The 18,121-nt window shown below is 40.6% G+C and overlaps 1 pseudogene; it reads right to left on the bottom strand.

Annotated features, from left to right (window-relative positions):
* Nucleotides 1-16,780, bottom strand: part of LOC144251164 (short transient receptor potential channel 7-like) — a 99,647-nt pseudogene extending 82,867 nt beyond the window's left edge.
* Between the last annotated feature and the right edge of the window lie 1,341 nt (nt 16,781-18,121).

Here is an 18,121-nt window from a genome sequence, read left to right as displayed (position 1 = left end):
TTGGTTGATAGGCTTCTGATGGCATCTTGTATTTCAATGCTTGAAACTGAATTTTTTAACTTGTATATATCCTCCTGATTTAGTTTAGGCAAGTCATATGACTCTAGAAATTTGTTGATGTCTTTGATATTTTCTACTTTATTGGAGTGCAAATTTTCAAAATAATTTCTAATTATCTTCAGTATTTTTGTAATGTCCATTGTGATATTTCCTTTTTCACCATGGATGTCAGTAAATTGCGTTTTCTCTCTTCTTCCCTTCATTAACAGCTAAGCATTTATCAATTTTATTTATCTTTTCAAAGAACCAATATTTGTTTTGTCAATTTTTTAAATTGTTTCTATTTCATTGATTTCAGCTTTGATTTTAATTATTTCCTGTCTTCTACTGCTTTTGGTTTTGATTTGTTCCTTTTTTCTAGGACTTTGAGATGTAATGTTAGATCATTTATTTGTTGACTTTTTCTTTTTCTTCTCTTAAGAAATGAACTCCATGCAATGAACTTTCCTCTTAGTACTGCCTTCATAGTGTCCCAGAGATTTTTGTATGTTGTATCAATGTTCTTATTTACCTCTAAGATTTTTTTAATCTCCTCTTTAATGTCTACTGCACCACATTGTTCTTTTAATAACATATTATTTAGTCTCCAGGTGTTGGGGTAGCTTTTATTTTTATTTATCTTTGATTTCTAATTTCATTTCATTATGACCTGATAGAATGCAGCGTAGTATCTGTACTTTTTTTGTATTTGCTAAGAGTTGCTTTGTGGCATAATATATGATCTATTTTAGAGAAGGATCCATGTGCTGCTGAGAAGAAAGTGAATTCACTTGTTGATGGATGACCCACTCTTAGGTTTATATCAAAGAACGCAAAATCAGCAAAATATAATGATGTAGTCATACCAATGTTTATAGCAGCTCAATTCACAATATGTAAGCTATGGAACCAACTTAGGTACTTTTCAACAGATAAATGGTTAAAGAAAATGTGGTACATATACACATATTACTCACTCATAAAGAAGAATGAAACTATGATTTTTGCCAGTAAATGGATGGAACTGGGAACTATCATGTTAAATGAAATAAGCCAATTCCAAAAAGCCAAAGTCCATATGTTTTCTCTCATATGTTAATATTGTCTCACAATAGGTGGGGGGTGAGGGGGTGAGAGGGGGAGGTTCACCAGATTGGACAGGGAGAGTGGAGATGGGAATAGAAAAGACAGTAAAATGAGTTGAACATAACTTTCTTATGTTCATATATGAATACATGACCAATGTAAGTCCACATCATGTACAACCACAAAAATAGCAAGTTATACTCCATGCATGTATATCAAAATACATTCTACTGTCATGTATAACTAAAAATAACAAATAAAGAATTTTTTTAAAAGTGAGTGAAGGAAAGATGGGAAGAGGCAATTCATGGTAAGGAGAAATTCACATGGCTAAACAGTCTAGGAAGTGCTCAGCTTCATTAATGATTAGAGAAATGTAAATCAAGTGACTTCACACTGCTCAAACTGGCAGACAATGGAAAGCAGAATAATACTCAGTGCTGGCATCATGTGGCAAACTGCAGCCCCAAGAGAGTGTAACCAGGGCAGACCTTCTGGGCAGCATTGTGTTTGGTAAAGTTAAACATGGATGTTCCTTCCTGAATCTGTAAGAGGGTACAGGGATGTCTTTGCAGCGTCATTTGTGGTAATAAGAAGTTAGAAGCAATGTAGGGGCAAGAAGAATTTAGAAGCAATATATGCTATCCCTGTGGGAAGGAATAAGTTTAAGACTGTGCAGAGGATGAAAGACTAGATGGTAGACAGAAGAAATGAACCATTTTTACCCACAGCAACATAGAGACAACAGGGAAAAAGGCACTGAGTGACAGAGAATAAGAAAGAACAACTTTTTATGACATAATCCCCTTGTATGTAATTTACAAACACACAAACCTACCCAATCAACAGTTATTTTTATGTAACCTGCATTAAAATATAAACTTCAAGAGGGCAGAGATGATGGGGTTTTTAATGATCTTGAGGTATTCCCAGTCTCTAGAATTTGAGAGTACTGTAGAGGCATCGGATATGTTCTTTAAATGAATGATACATACATATCAACATTTTTAAATATATAAATACATTGCAATGGGTGACTCTTTTAGTATGAGAGAATGGAAATGGAAAGAAATTGTGAAGTGAAACAAAAATATTGTGGTAATATTCCATCATCTGATTCACAGTAATAATTCAAATTTTGCACCTGGGATAAGAGGAACTCTAGGCAGAACATTCTGAAACACGTAATATTCTTAGGTGCTGGAATTAGTGCTCACTTCTTTGTCCCCTCTGACTTTTTATATTTTCTAAAAATTCTAGAATGAGTAGTATTTTATTTTTATTATCGCCAAATCCAACACTTGAAAATGCCTTCCTCAGGCTGGGGCTAGCTCAGTGGTAGAGTGCTGGCCTAGCACATGTGAGGCACTGGGTTCAATTCTCAGCACCACATATAAACAAATAAAACAAAGGTCCATCAACAACTAAAAAATATTTAGAAAAAAAGTAAATGCCTTCCTCATACTTGAAAGGAGCAATGCCATCAATACCAAGTTTCCTTCCATTGCTTCTGTCCCTACCTTCCCATCTTTTATCCACCCTGACTCCTTCCCCCAGCACTCTCACCCCCACTCACTTGTATGGAGTTGTAGTTAGCATCCTTGGCTGTGCTTGTGTCTCTCTCAATAAGTAGTACCAGCAGCCTTACCCTTTTCTTTCAGACTGACCTCCTAGTGTAGGACTGACTTTGATTTTCCAGAGTAACTGATTTATGACCTTTTCTCTTGCTTTCCTTTGAATATTTGCCTTGTTTCCTGGTCTCAGCATTCGCTAATTCATGTGAACCTGGTACTTCTCCCAGTGTATTGCTCAATAGTGTCCCCTACTCCAAGGCTTATCCTTCCTAGAAATTCAGAAGGTGATCTTATTTGATAATGGGGTAGTTACAGGTGTAATTAGTTATGATGGAGTCCTACTAGAATAGGGTGGCCCCTTAGTCCAAAATGACTGCCACCCTTATGAGAAGAGACATAGAAATATCCAGGAAAACCACCACATGCTGACAGAGGCACAGACTGGAGGGATGTGTTGATGAGATAATATTAATGGCAAGGAAAGGAAGGTTTCTCCCTGAGAACCTTTGGAGATAGCATGGCCCTGCTAATTTCTCACCTTAAATACTGTAATACAATAAAGTTCTGATGTGTTACATCACCAAATTTTTAATAGTTTGTTATGGTAGCACTAGAAAACCAATACACCCACCCTGACTAAACTGGGTGTCCACCAAGGAGGATTTTGGGTGCTCAGAAATCCTTGCCCATATTCTGTCTCCTTTTAGTCTGTCACAACACCAGAAACCTCAAGGGGAAAAGAGGAGGAAGAAAAGGTCTACTCCATGCTTATATTTATGCTAAAATGAGCTCCAGTTTAAAACAAATTAGAGATATAACTCAACAATTTCTCTCACTGGAATGAAAAATTAAAATGGGACAAAAATGTATTTAGAGTCTGGAACATGCAGTGCAAAGATTAAAAATCAGTGGGATCCTTTCCATACTGGGATTATCACTTCTGATTCCACCTTCCAATATCTCTGTGATGCCAATGCTTTGCAGAGAATAATTTGGCCAAGTCTGGAAGTCAACATCTTCTTCCTTCAAATGTCAGGGTGGCAGATTGGGATCTACCTTACTCTCTTTCCCTCTTCCTATTTCACTGGGCTTCTGAATTAGAGGAGAAGTTAAAGCCCTGGTCTATTCTGTTTCCTTTTCCTGTGCTTCTTCACTGCCTGGTGCACCCCTGTGTAGCCCCAAGAGATCCCAGAGATGGGAGAAGCAGGGCTTTGGGAAGCTCATAACAAGAAAGCTGTCTAGGAGGCAATCACATACTCTAACTGTGCTGTGGGTCCATCTGTGATGGTTGAGATGTGCTAGTCTTCTAGAAACTCATGCCATTCACCCTCGTTCAGGGTTGATCTCATCTTCCTCAGCAATCTTTAACTTCTTCCTTTCTTTTCCTCTCTAATCCATTTTCTACAGTAGGCAGATTGGATTTTTCAAACTGTAGATGTGAGTAACTCTTTCACCTGCTGAAAGCTTCCAATGACTCTCCAGATTCACCTTACAATGAAGTCCAGCTTTTTACATGGTCACTGAAGGTAAAGCCCTGTCTGAGGTCCTGGTCAGCATCCCTATCACCTGCTTCCTTTTCCTTTGACTCCCTGCAATGGATCCATACCATGATACCTGCAAATTTCTGAATGAGCCTCCTTTTCCCTCTCAGCAGTGTGTTATTCCATGTAACTTTCCTATGCCCAGAACCCTCTTTTCCATTCCTTGATGTCTGTTTTGCTCTTTTATGCCCTTGGGTTTCAGTGAAACATTGCCTTCTTTGAAAATCTTCAAATATGTGCATGTACACACACATAAACACATACACACACACACACAAACACATCTGCATCACTGACTCAACTCTCTGAAAATTATAGAGTTTATAGTTTTATAGTTTATAGTGTATAATTTGTAATGCTGTGTTTATTTTTGTGGTTGTATGAAGAATGTCTGTTTCCTCCATTAGACAATGAGCTCCTTGACTGTGGGAACTTTACCTTCATTATTTATTTGAGCACCTAACCCAGAGGCTTGCTTAGGCTAGAGGCTTGATAAGAATCTGTCATGCCTGGGCATGATAGCTCTTACCTGTAATCCCAGTGGCTGGGAAGGCTGAGGCAGGAAGATTGTAAATTCAAAACCAGCCTCTGCAACTTAGCAAGGCCTTAAGCAACTTAGTGAGACCCTGTCTTTAAATAAAAAATAAATTGTTTGATGGTTAAGCACCCTGGGTTCAATACTGGGTACCAAAAAAAAAAAAAAAAGAATTCATAGCATGAGCGCTTGGGTTTTAGACAGCTCTATAACTAGGGTTCATTTGGTTCTGATACTCTATGTGTCTATAGACTCTGCTCCTCTCCCAGGAGATACATCCTGACATGTATCTCCCCATTTAATCTGAGTGTGAATTTATTGCTAATTAAAACACATACCTCTATGTCAATGATATGTGCAGCATACTTGATTAATGCTACCCCATTATGATTAATTTATATAGCATTGTGACTTTTCCTCTTTCAGAGAAAAAATCCTTGTGTTTTCTTTTGATTTAATTTGTGCTACTACTTATTGGCTAATTTTCTTGAAGAACCATCTCCATTTTTCTTTGTATCTCTGATAATTCAGACTGATAGTTTCACTTGTGTAGGAAATGATTTTTCCCCCTTTTTTTAGTGTGTGGTGATGAATCTTTTCCACAGATATTTTTCAAAATCTCTGTTTGCATTTTGCAGGAGCTCTGCCTGCCCATTTCCTCCTACTCTCTTTTGATTTTCTATCTTTCCAGCTCACATCACTTCTTTTCACAGTAATATTTGAGCAGCATTCTTAGTTTATTTGGTTTTAGTGGTCTACATTTTTCCAATTGGAGAACATTTACTTGGCCTATTTTTAACCACAGAGCTCACACGTACAACCTAGATCTTTTCTTTTTCTGAAAAGTTCTGCTGAGGAGATGGGCAGCTTAGCCAAAATCAGAAAGACCCTATGAATAGAGGAGGTGCTGAAATGTAAGCTGTTTTAATGGTAAAAAAAAAAAAAAGTTGTGGTGCTTACAATTCAGTGGGCTTTGGGAAAGGAAATGCCACTGAGGTCATTCTCTCCTCTACTCATTGTGCATAATTAGATGTTAAATCACAGGCCTAGAGTGGCCTAGTTAGATTTCTTAGTGTATCAGAGATGATACATAAGTGAGTGCTTTGAGGGCTTTTCTGCCAGATTCTCTTATACACACATACACCACACAATTGCACTTTCACAGCTTGAAAAATATTTCCCCATTGTAAAAGGAAATGATTTTCAAATCATTTCCTGCATGCTAAGCAGGCATTTGTTTATACTACCAGCCAAGCTTTTAAACTTCAAGGAAATATATTTTCCTAGGGTGTTAGTCTATAAAATTTAAAAATCCTGGAAGTATTCAAAGCATATGAGAAACTAGTACAAACAACGGAGGGCAGGGCAAAAGACTTACTCAATTTTTGGGACTGCTTCCAGCCTAGGCTGGGCCTTCACTCAGCTTTTTGTCTTCCTAGCTCCAGATGGCCAGAGTTCAAGTGTACTCTGAGCTCTCAGCACCACAATTCAAAGTCACTCCTCTTTCTCTCCAGCTCTTCCCTTTTCTGTCTTGATAAGTTTGCAAGCAAATTACAAACTGTCATCTCAACATCTGTATCTTCCACAATGGGATCTCACTAAAATCATAGCAAGTGGCAAATTGGCCTGATTTATCATTATTTGCATTTTTAATTTGTAGTATTTCAGGCCTGGAGGGTTTTTTATGGGTCTTAAAATGACAGCACAACATCAATTTATAATTCATTATCTATTTTTCATAATATCCGTGGTTAACTATCCATTGAAAAACACAAAGGTCATTAACACTTAAGGAGAATGAGTCACATTAGCTTTCTTGATTCCTACTCTTCCTCTCTGAGGTCTGTCAGAATAAATTGCTGTGACTGAATCAGAAGTCTCCATGTTGCTCTTGTGTCAACAGGAAGACCTTTCTCAGCAACAGCTTTTCTAGCCTTCAGAATGGACAAATGTTAAATAACTGAGCTGCACTGTTTGTTGGGCTTCCACACTTCTCTGACTTGGGGACAGTATATGCTTTCAAATTGAAGCAAAATTTTAAGGGAGCAAGAGGGACCCCTCCATCCCATCCTCCTTTCTTTCCTAAGCCCTGCAATATTCCCTTGTCACCCTTTTCTTCCTCATCCCTGCCCTGCCCCTAGGGCACTGCTGCCACCTACTCTAAATTGGAAGAAATACTGACTTCTAATCATTTTGAAACATCATTTCCACAGATAAGCAACACATATAGGCAAATCGCCTAGGAATGCATCTAGGAAGATATCAACAAAATAAAGGGGTACCTTGAGCAATTTTATAAGAGAATGATCAGCAAAGAAAACCAAGCAGACTAATTCAGGGAAGATACAGAGGCCTCTATATTCTTGGTGGCAGGAGTTACAACCCAACCAAGATAGACATATTCTTTATTTTTTCTTGCTAATCCAGATGCTTCTACACAGAGAGAGCCCATTCCACCAGGGTAAAGCACCCTGAATAGTCCAGATCACACCAATCTTCCCTTTCTCTGGCTCCTAGTGCATAGATAAACCAATCAATAAAAATGTCAGTTTTGGGCAGTGCTCTCAAACCCTATTTTAGGTAAGACAAAGAAGACACACTCTGCTGTCCATATACCATAAAATGCAACATATGATTAGTCTTCAGTCATTGAATGTGAAGTTTTTATCCCTGGCTACCAGCTGTGGTCTTCTTTAGAACTTCCCCATTTTACCATGTTCATCAAATACTACTATGAAATCCACAAATGTATTAAGTTTGAGCCATAGATAAAAGTAATAATTTGCTTCAACAGCTGGAATGATTATTCTTTAGGATTTATTTCATTCCTTTCATCACGTATTTCTGGAATGCTTACTAATTTACTGGGTATATTTAAGGCACTGGGAGACTCCACTGACCAGTTGAATTTTAATATCTTTATAGACCCAAGAATATAAGAGAGACATATGCAATCCTTGAACAACTACACAATTTCACCACCAAAAAATAATGGCTTTCTAGTAGGCATCTGATTCCAGACACAATTTACTGGAGACCTTGACATTGGCTGTACTTGTTGTGAATGACTAGCCTCTATTCTGGTAGTAAATTAAAATGACACCCCAAATTCAAGTTTATCCTGGATCATATATACTAGTCAGGACATGTCACTCCAGAGTGAGCATTTTAGAAGATGTGGAGGATGACCTGTGACATATTTCCAATGAAACCCTGATAATATTTTACATAATTGATGACACTAGATCATCTCCATAACATGTGACAACAAGCAGCCACATGTAGTCCCTAGAAAGCAGAACAGACTCATCAATAGTACAATTTAAAACACATTCACTGGTTCTTTATTCTTTCATTACAGTTTGACTTCTTTCCTGCTAAACTGCTCTCTGAGAAGATTTATAATGTCAGGAAAGTGTGGTGAGCCGTTTCTGTGAACTGTGGCCGCCATTACAAGATGGCGCTGGTTTCCCCTGTAGTCTGTGACAAACAACTCCTTATCAGAATGAGTTGGCACGCTGTGACTTGGCACCCTATGAGAAAAGTCCACGTGGCAGCTTCGCATTGGGGCTTGAGGTGCTTTATTAAGGCTGGGAGGGGCATCCGGGAGAGAGAAGAAAAAGTATCAAGGACCTGAATAAACTGCTGAGAGAAGATTCCCGAGTTGCGTCTTCCTTGCGGGCAAGGGGTCGCGACAAGTGGCGCCGAGACCCGGGAACCAGAACTTTCAGTCAGTCAGGGGTGGTGCACCGGTTAATCCCAGGTAAGTGGGATCTGCTATGAAAGCAGGGATAGTCCCAGTACGTGGGATCCGCGTCCAAAGCGGGGTCAGCTCCTCTACAAAGAAAGAGAGAGCCTCATGTTTATTGCAGCTGCACTGTGTACTTTCACTTTTGTTTTCTGTGTTTCTTTTGTTGTGTCATCTCGTTTTTGTTTTTTGTGGTATCTCTTGTTGTTTTTTGTGCGTCTTTTGTTGTTGTGTCATGGGTGTCACATCTTCAAGTCCGCTCCTCCTGGCCCTAGATGACCTGTTACGTTCCAAGGGCCTGGAAGTGAAACGTAGTACTTTAGAGAGATTTTTACAGAAGACAGATATTGCTGCACCGTGGTTTGCATTCTCGGGCAGCCTTACTATACCTAGCTGGGATAAATTAGGCAAAGACCTTGACTTTGCTTCTGAGCAGGGCATATTAGAGGGTGGGGTGATACCCCTTTGGAAGATGGTCCGTAGTTGCCTCACAGATGGCAGATGTCAGGAAGCACTTACTAAAGGACAGGAAGTTTTAGAGCAATTACATGAGGAGAAGTCAGAGACGGCAGAAAGTGAGGTATCTCAGGAGGATGGGAGTGTGCGGAGCATGAAACAGGGGAGGAGGCGGCTGTCTCCGGCAAGAAGTGAGATATCTCAGAAGGATGGGAATGTACGAAATGTTAAACAGAGGAGAAGGCTCTATCCGGACTTGACTGAGTTAAAAACTCCCAAGGACACAAGTAGCTCGGACAGTTCTGAGGAATTAGATCCACCCTAGCCGCTCTCAACCCCGCCTTCTCATCTTCCCCCTCCCTATCAGGCCCACAGAAAAGTCTTAATTGACCTTCTCCAGAATATTCACCATGGCTTATTTTAGGACTTTCAGCAAAAGAATCTCTACAAAAAGGTTTAATGTAGATAAACTTCCTATTTTCATGTTGCCCTGTTTTATTTGGCTACTGTCTGAAAAAATCAGCATTCCAGGCACTGGACACTCCCTTACTAGTTTTTCACAAAAATATGTAACAAGGCCTCTGGCCTTGAGCTGGGCTTCACAGTGCTGACTACATTTCTAAGATAAGGGAGTTACTAACTGGGCTCCATGGTAACAGCTGGCAGGAGGAAGAATTGGAAAGGGAGATAGAGGAACTGGAGGGTCGATTGTAAAAGTCAAGATTTAAAGCACCTACAGCCCCGATCGCTGTCACGCTCCCTCCTTATAACCCCGATTGGGACAAGGACAACCCCAGAAGGCTGGGGGATGTTCAGTGGCAGCCTAAGACGGCCCAAACTTCCCAGTAATTGAAAACTTGGATGCCGATGGACAGCCGGCCAGAGTACATGTTCCTTTAGCCTTTAAGGATATTAAACAACTAAAGGAGGCAGTTACTAATTACAGACCCCTGCCAATCAGCCGACACCTAGTGACTGGCAACAGCTTTGCATGGCTGTGTTGTCCGGAGGGGATTTTTTGTTGTGGAAAAGTGAAAATCAAGAGAGGTGTCGCGAGCTAGCCCGAGTCAATCAGGACGCCGGCTTCCCACGGCATAACCTTGAAATGTTAACAGGCTTGGGACTATATGCTATCATAAATCAACAAATTAATTATAATCCTGGGGTCTATGCTCAGATAGCTACAGCAGCCATTCAGGCTCGGAAGGCTCTACCTATTTCAAATGCTAAAACAAAAATTTCAAAAATTGCTCAAGGACCCTCTGAGCCTTATTCTGACTTCCTTGCCTGATTGATACAGGTAGCAAAAAAAAAATATTCCCTAACTTGGAACAAGCCATGCCGGTCATTAAGCAATTGGCTCTTAAATATGCAAATTCCTATTGCCAAAATGCCATTAAATCTACCAGAGCAAAGAGTGTTGATGACATGATTCCATGATTCGAGCTTGTAAGGATATTGATGGAGCTCATATTACAGAACAGGTTCTGGCCGCTGCCCTCAAAACGGAAACAGGGGCCCAGCCCGGGCCCCGGAAGCCTAGGTGTATGGGGCAATCCAGGGACGGAATGGTGCCCCGGGGAGTGGGCGACTTTGTCACCTCCCACGGACCAACCCCTTTCTATCTGTAGACTCCCTAGGGGAAATGCCAGGAAGTACAGGATGTACAACTGCAACCGCAGGTCGCAGAGACAGAACAAGCTGCTACCCCAGTAAGATCTTGGCCAGGCGGGGGAAAATGCAGACAAAATCAAACAAAATACAATCGGCTAAGAAAACTTGGAGAACTTTTGCCCTGAAAATGGGCACCAGACTCCATGTTGTTTGCATCACCATGGTAACCATGGGGTGCCTGGCCGGCATAGCTGCTTCCTGGTCCCACCTCCCACACTTTTGCGTGCTTCTGATTGGTTCTTCCACAGTCACTCAGACAGGACTTCTAGTCCCGCTTTCCAGCCACTAACCTGTACTGCTGTGTTTCAGGTTTCTACCGGAGCTGCTCAGAGCCTGTATTTTTTTTTTACAACAAAATGCCTACCTGTAAATGCTAATGAAAAATATCTTTTTCAGACAAAATTTAATTCCACAGGTTTCTATGTTACAGTCCTAAATTTAAGCTAGTTCTAAGTTAAATAACCTGACTTTTTCTCTATAGTTGTGTTACTACATAATGTTCTATTGATGAGAGATATCAAATATGCTTCTTTATATTTTACTTTTAATTTTGAAGGTTATGAGGATGCATTTGCTCGCCACAGGAACAAGCCGGCAAAGTTCCTGTGATGACCAGAAAATCCTTATTTTCATTGCTAACTATAAAAATAAAAATGTATACTCAAGGATCTTATTTCAGTTACATCAAGTGACGTCACATAGAAGAGTGCACTCCTAGCTAAAAATAAATTTAAATGGATCCAAATATTTTAAGACCACGTGGTTACATAAAGTTAATACAATTATAAGTCATGTTCTTATTCTTAATATGTATATATATATATATATATTTTTAGATATTTAGATAACCTATATTTGTTAATCTATAAATTAATTAGCACATGCCTAATTGATTAGTTAATATATATTTGCCTAATTGTTTTTCTTCAACAGAAAACCTATAATTTAAGTTTTATATTTACATTTATCAGATACTCTGTTTTTTCAGTTACAGATATTTGAGATAAATGTGTTTAGTATAAATTTGCTTTTAAGTAAAAATACAATCAAGTAATTTCTAAATCTCAAAGCAGAATTAATCAACACATTTTATCTGGGATTTTGGCTGCTAATCAAAGGATAGAGTTACTTCAAGCTCAAGTTGAGGAATTGTCTGACCTAGTACATTTGGGTTGTATTGATCAACGAGCACATTTATGTATAACCTCTGTCAGATTTTATGATTCCAGAAATGCCTCATGCATCATCGGAGAATATCTATCCGGAACCTGGTCCATGGAAGCAGAAAACTTGATCCAGTCTCAACTAACTCAGATAGCTGTTTTGAATAACACCCATGTCAATCCAGTGACCTTGGGTCAATTTACCAATTGGTTGTCATCTGCCTTTTCCTTTTTTAAGGAGTGGGTGGGAATAGGCATTTTTGGTGCAATGTGTTGCTTTGGTATGTTTCTCTGCTTGTGGTTTCTCTGTCGCCTCAAGGCCCGCAGTGCTCACGATAAGGCTATGATCATACAAGCTCTTGCAGCTTTAGAAAATGGCAATTCACCTCAAGTCTGGCTTGCGCATCTTAAACAGTAAATTTTTGACATGGTCGTTGCACCCCAAGTTATTATAACATTGCACTGGGATCGACATGTCTTTCCTCGCTATTCTCTTAGTGTTGGAAAGCCCTTGCACTCTGCCGGTCTTGCTGCCATTGCACGCAGATGGGTTTCCACACTAGTGCTTCTCTATCGCTTTAAAGTCCGTGCCTTTCTTTCAGGGTGCTGTCAACTTGTTTGTCATTGTACACAGCCACAGTTCAGCCTCAGCTATCCCCCTCCGTCCACCATCGTCACGGTACAGGATGCGAGGCAAGGCACTGCACTTGAGTGATCCTTGGAGTGGACCTCAAGGAGAGCATGTCCTATTGCATGCGGGTTTGACGTCCTTCCTTACCCCACCTTATCCACGCCCCGCCCCACGAAAAAAGGCGTCGGCTGATATGGCCTCGGATCTGGGGAAGGGCCCTCCTTAGGGCTGAGCCATACTATGCAGCCACTTCTGCACAGTGGGATAGGACCTCTACTCTCGCCTGTATTGTCGTATAAAAACAAAAAAGGGGGAACTGTGGTGAGCCGTTTCTGTGAACTGTGGCCGCCATTACAAGATGGCGCTGGTTTCCCCTGTAGTCTGTGACAAACAACTCCTTATCAGAATGAGTTGGCACGCTGTGACTTGGCACCCTATGAGAAAAGTCCACGTGGCAGCTTCGCATTGGGGCTTGAGGTGCTTTATTAAGGCTGGGAGGGGCATCCGGGAGAGAGAAGAAAAAGTATCAAGGACCTGAATAAACTGCTGAGAGAAGATTCCCGAGTTGCGTCTTCCTTGCGGGCAAGGGGTCGCGACAGGAAAGAACATTCAAGGATAGTTGAATAAGTAATAAAATTCTAAAGGAACAGTTATGTTAATTTATAATGCACCATTTCTCGACAATCTGAAAGACATTATTTCAAACAAACGTAACTAGGGCAATGTTAACAGCCAGCAAATGTATTTATGCTAACTCTTATTCTGAGTAAATGACTGCATTGTAGAAAGGATTTGCCATCATGTTAGTAGTGTTCTTACTTGTCCACAATTTCCATAATTTACTTTTGAAATCAAAATATCATAGAAAATTATTTCAACAAACTTCCAGTTTTAGATATTATGTACACTAAAATATGCCAGACTTTAAGTTTTAGTAAATGAAAAAAATGTCTCAGATGTGTTTCCAAATGTTAGTCTAGCATTGTTTTATTTAGGCTGGCATGCTCCCAGATGTGAGAGAAGTAGAGAATTGTGCAATTATCCAGATAATCTGATCCAAAGCACATTTTTTGCTTGCTTTTTTTTTCCTCTTGGCCAGAAATATCTGAAGTAATTGGCTTAGCTGTTTATTTTATAGAGCCTGTTCAGGATTGGTCTGAAGGCTGGGGAATAAGAAAATTTCCAATAGCCTTGCTTGGGACATCGTTGCCCTTGGTGTGAGAAAAGAAGAGACAATAGCTATATTTCTTTGGAGCTTCTTTGGGTAATCTCGGCATCAATAGCCACCATGTTTTCTAGATGAGGCCATGGAGGAATTAGATGGAATAAAATGAGCTTAATTATAGGGTGTTTTATCTATTCACAATCTGTGGTGCCATGCTACCTCCTCTTGGCCTAGTTTATCTATCCCTAGCTGGTGGAACAAGCCTTTTCTTTCTGGCTTTATGTATGCATTCCTGAATTGCTCCTCTCTTTAGTCTTAGTGCCCCACCCAGTCCCAGTCCAAATCCTCCATTTCATCTTATGTTAATAAATTTCCAAAACTCTAGTTTTCACTACATAGTACGTGAATCATCAACTTTTAGTGGCTTTCCATTTCATCCTACAGAATGACATTCAGAGTGCTCAGCCTTACATGCAGAGCCCTCTGAGATCTTCCCCCCCCCTGCTTCATATCTTCAGCATTCCTCTTGGTTGCCTCAGCAAGAAGTCGGTATTTTAGTTACATGGAGTTCCTCATCTATCTCCTCCCTGCTCTGGGCTTTGTTGGGCCTCATCTTCATTTGCTTATCCAAATGCCACCAGATACTTTCTTTCCCCCTGGATCCACCTCCTACTGCTCAGTAAGACCTGATCTCATTTCATCCTTTGAGATCTCCATGAACAACATGTCCCAGGATAGCCTTCCTTGCTATGAAATGGTACACATCCTTGGTCACCTAATTGTATTCTATGAAGGTATAGCTCTTGCATTGCATCTCTTTTGGATAGTGAAATTTTTACTTGCAAATGACATCTTTTCTCAATTTGATGTCCAGCCCCCATGTGATGCCTTTTTGTGTGTTCCATAGCCAGGAGGGGAAATAATGAGCCCAATTGTAGTTACTACTCTTCCAGCCACACCTGGAGTGAGGAATCCCTTCATCATTCAGGTGAAGGCCAATAAAATTTTTAGAAGCTCAATGTATGAAGAAGACCTCTGGCACAGGTTTGCTGGAGTGACTGAATCAGCTCTGGATGCCTAGACTAGAACAATGGTTTCATTACTTATTAACTGTGTGCTTTCTGTCTACTTCTGTGCTCTCATACAAAAATGGGGATAGTAGTAGTACCCGCAACATACTGGTTATTGTTAACCAAGATCAATAAGTAAGGCAGTTAGTGCATGGCATATAGTAAATGCCCACTAAGTGTTGTTACTTTTATTAAACATTATGTCAAAAGAGTTTCTTACATTATGTCCTAGTCTTCTCTTTCAGGGGAGTGTCAGTTGACAGTAAAAGCACAGGACCACTCTTAAATAATGGACTTTGGAAATGAGTATCCATCCTTTGGCCTGATAGGCAAGGTGCTCTCAGGGTGGCTAAATTGTAGGGCTTTGCCCTAGACCCATTTACTGGAATGACAAGCAATTATACAATTTTATTTGCTTTTTCATGTGATGCCATCTCAGCCCATTGACAAGAAAATAGCAATAGCTGGTGAGGTTTAAGAAAGGTGATCCTGAGTCTTTTAACATTGGGCTGAGACTGAACCTAAGATTAGCACAGTTCAGCATGGGATAGAGATGTGAATGAGACAAATCAAAACCATGAAGATGAAACAATCATGAAGTCTAAGACCAGACCAGGAAATAACTTTGGTATCCTAGACCTTCCTAAGTGACCACGGATAGGGCTGAGGTGTCTGCCCCAGCACCACAAATTCCTTGCTTTTTATCATATTGATTTGTGCAAAGCCTCCTTTTATTTACATTTATGTTTTCTTTTTTTAATATTTCACCTAGTGGGCTGCTTTTCCCTCAGTTCTACATCTGACCCAAGTGAGATGTGTAACCCTTCCCCTCTGTGAGCCTGACTGACAAAAGCCAGAGGCTTTCACCCTTTCTCAGACCAGAAGACAACCCATTTTGCTACTGGGCACATGCAGAAGAGCCCACTGGGTCATCTGCCCTCAGGATGGTGAGTGGGAGAATTGAATTCAGTCTCAATGTTGGCTAGTCTGGCTAATTCGTTGCTTAGCTCCAGTGCGGTGAGGACAGGGTCTTCACTAGACAGTGACAAATAGGCAGCGCTTGCCAGTTCTTTGTAGGCATTCATGCAGGAGCGCGAGTGATTGAAGGAGTCTTTCCGCTCTTTCACGGTGCACTAGGTGCACTTGCAGAAGTAGTTGTGGGGCCTCTCGATGTGGGCGCCCTTGAGCAGCAGGATGTGCACGATTTCGTACTCCTGGCAGTGGGCAGCCAGGATGATGGGCATGATGTCATGAGAAAAGCACGTGCCATCCTCATCATAGACATAGAAGTCGTCGTCCTGCAGCTCCTGCTCCAGCGGGCTAAGTGTCAGGCGCTGGCACTGTGCGAAGGCCGGGTGGTTGAGAATGGCCTCCACAATGTGCACGTAGCCCTTGCTGATGGCCAGCAGCAACTGCGTGCGTCCCCCACCCGCGCCAAGTTCTCTTTCTTGAGCAGCAACTCCGTGACCTCCAGGTGCTCATTGCCCACAGCCAGCTACAGCCCATTCTGTCCCATGTAGTCCATGCAGTTGAAATTGAGGGTCTTGGACTCCTCCAGCTTTTTCCTGACCACCGGGATGTTGCCATACTCAGCTGAGTCTAGGAAGCGCCATTCCTCAGGCGTCAGGCAAGTGCCCTTCTCATTGAACATGTAGGCGGGACCCCGAATAGCCTGCTGGTGGTCCTTCTCTCTCAAGGTCGTGTGCCTGCGCTGCATGTTTTTAAAGGTGCTGCTCCCCAACCTGTGGGACAATGAGGCAAAGAAGTTCAGTTACATTCCCAGAGGCCTGCAGACTCCTCAGAGGCAGAACAAACAAAAATTGTTGAGATAAAAAAAATATATCATGATTGGAACGTTATTACAAATTATGAAATCTAATTAGAAATCATTGTCTTAAACACCCAGATCAAGACAAATAGTTGCCTGAACTTTTTTTTTTTTTTCAAATGGAGAATCTTCAGTTATCCAGTTTTTCTACCCTTGGGTAGAGGAGTCCAGCAGAGGTGCATGTGGGTTGATGTGGAATGTGATGGGAGATGGAGGGAGAGTGTGGGGAGGGTGAGGGGTAGGGGTGTGGCAAAGGCCTTTTTCATCCATTTGTGTAGTCAAGCAAGTCATTTGTTTCCCCTGTACTTTTGTTTTCTTATGTACAACATAGAAAACTTTCTGCACCATAGGGTCCGTGGGGGGATTAAATGAAGTAACTTGAATGGAGAAAGTAGGCAGTATTACTTTTTTTCTGTTCCTTTGCATCTACCCCCATTCTACAAGGGCTGTGTCCACCACAGTTACTGCCACATTTGCCTCAAATGTCTTGCCCCACTACATTGTCATACTGCAAGTATGGTCACATAGGCCTGTTTATATATTTCTCCATGAAAATTAAGCATCTAAGAGAAAAAAAAATGTGACAGGGAGCAGGACTAGAGTCATTGCCACTTGCTGATGGCTGCAATCAGCCCTCCTGAAGGAGTTCAGTTGTAACATCTTAAGACTGAAACTGGAGTTTTATATGGGGTGGGGGGAATAGGTCAACTTACATGTTGGGTTCACTTCTAAATATTCTTTCTCACTGTGGTGTAATATAGAGGTTAATATTAATACCATTAATCATAGCCATTAATATTTATTAAGTACCTATTATGTGGCAGGTGCTATGCTAACATATATAGGTGCTAACTTCACATATATTAATGTGTTAATTCTTGTATCAAACCTATGAGGAAGGCACCATTATTATCCTCATCTCAAATAAAGATGCTGAGTGAAGCTAGGCTCAAAGACAGTATTTGAAGTCAGAAGGTTTAAAGTAGGAATTCTGGCTCTGCCATTTGCTAGTCTATGATTTTAAACAAGTTACCTAAGAAATTAATAAGGTTTTAAATGGCAAATGAGATAAACTAATAGCTATCATGTAATTTGAGCTCAAGTCAGTATGTTCCATTTCCAGCTAGCCTTGAGTACCTAAGAGCGGGGCTGGGCCAGACGATCCCTCAGCTTCCACTGACTTAGACACCTTCAACTTTTCTGATTCTCCAGTTGACCCTTCCTGAATTTTCTATTCCCTTCTCCACTCTGCTTTCATGGACACTATTCAAATAATATTGAACGGCATCCATTTTAACAAGACGTATCTATTCTAAAGATAAGTACTTAGGAATTTGTTTCTAAATTATTTTTCATGATCCAAGAAAATTATCTTTTTGTTCTCAGTTATGTCTTAATGCATAAAGAATACTTAGTATTTCACTTAAGCCATTTTTAATATTTTTTAGTTGTAGGTAGACACAATAGCTTTATTTCATTTATTTATTTTTATGTGATTCTGAGGATTGAACCCAGTGACTCAAATATGCTAGGTAAGCACTGTACCACTCAGCCACAAATCCAGCTTAACAACCCATTTTTAAAAGTAATCACAGAGCAAGACTTTTAAAT

The sequence above is a fragment of the Urocitellus parryii genome, chromosome Y, assembly GCF_045843805.1.
Source record: "Urocitellus parryii isolate mUroPar1 chromosome Y, mUroPar1.hap1, whole genome shotgun sequence".
In the NCBI taxonomy this organism is placed as follows: Eukaryota; Metazoa; Chordata; class Mammalia; order Rodentia; family Sciuridae; genus Urocitellus; species Urocitellus parryii.
The sequence above is the reverse complement of the archived record's forward strand: the minus strand, read 5'-3'. Positions and strand labels throughout refer to the sequence as shown.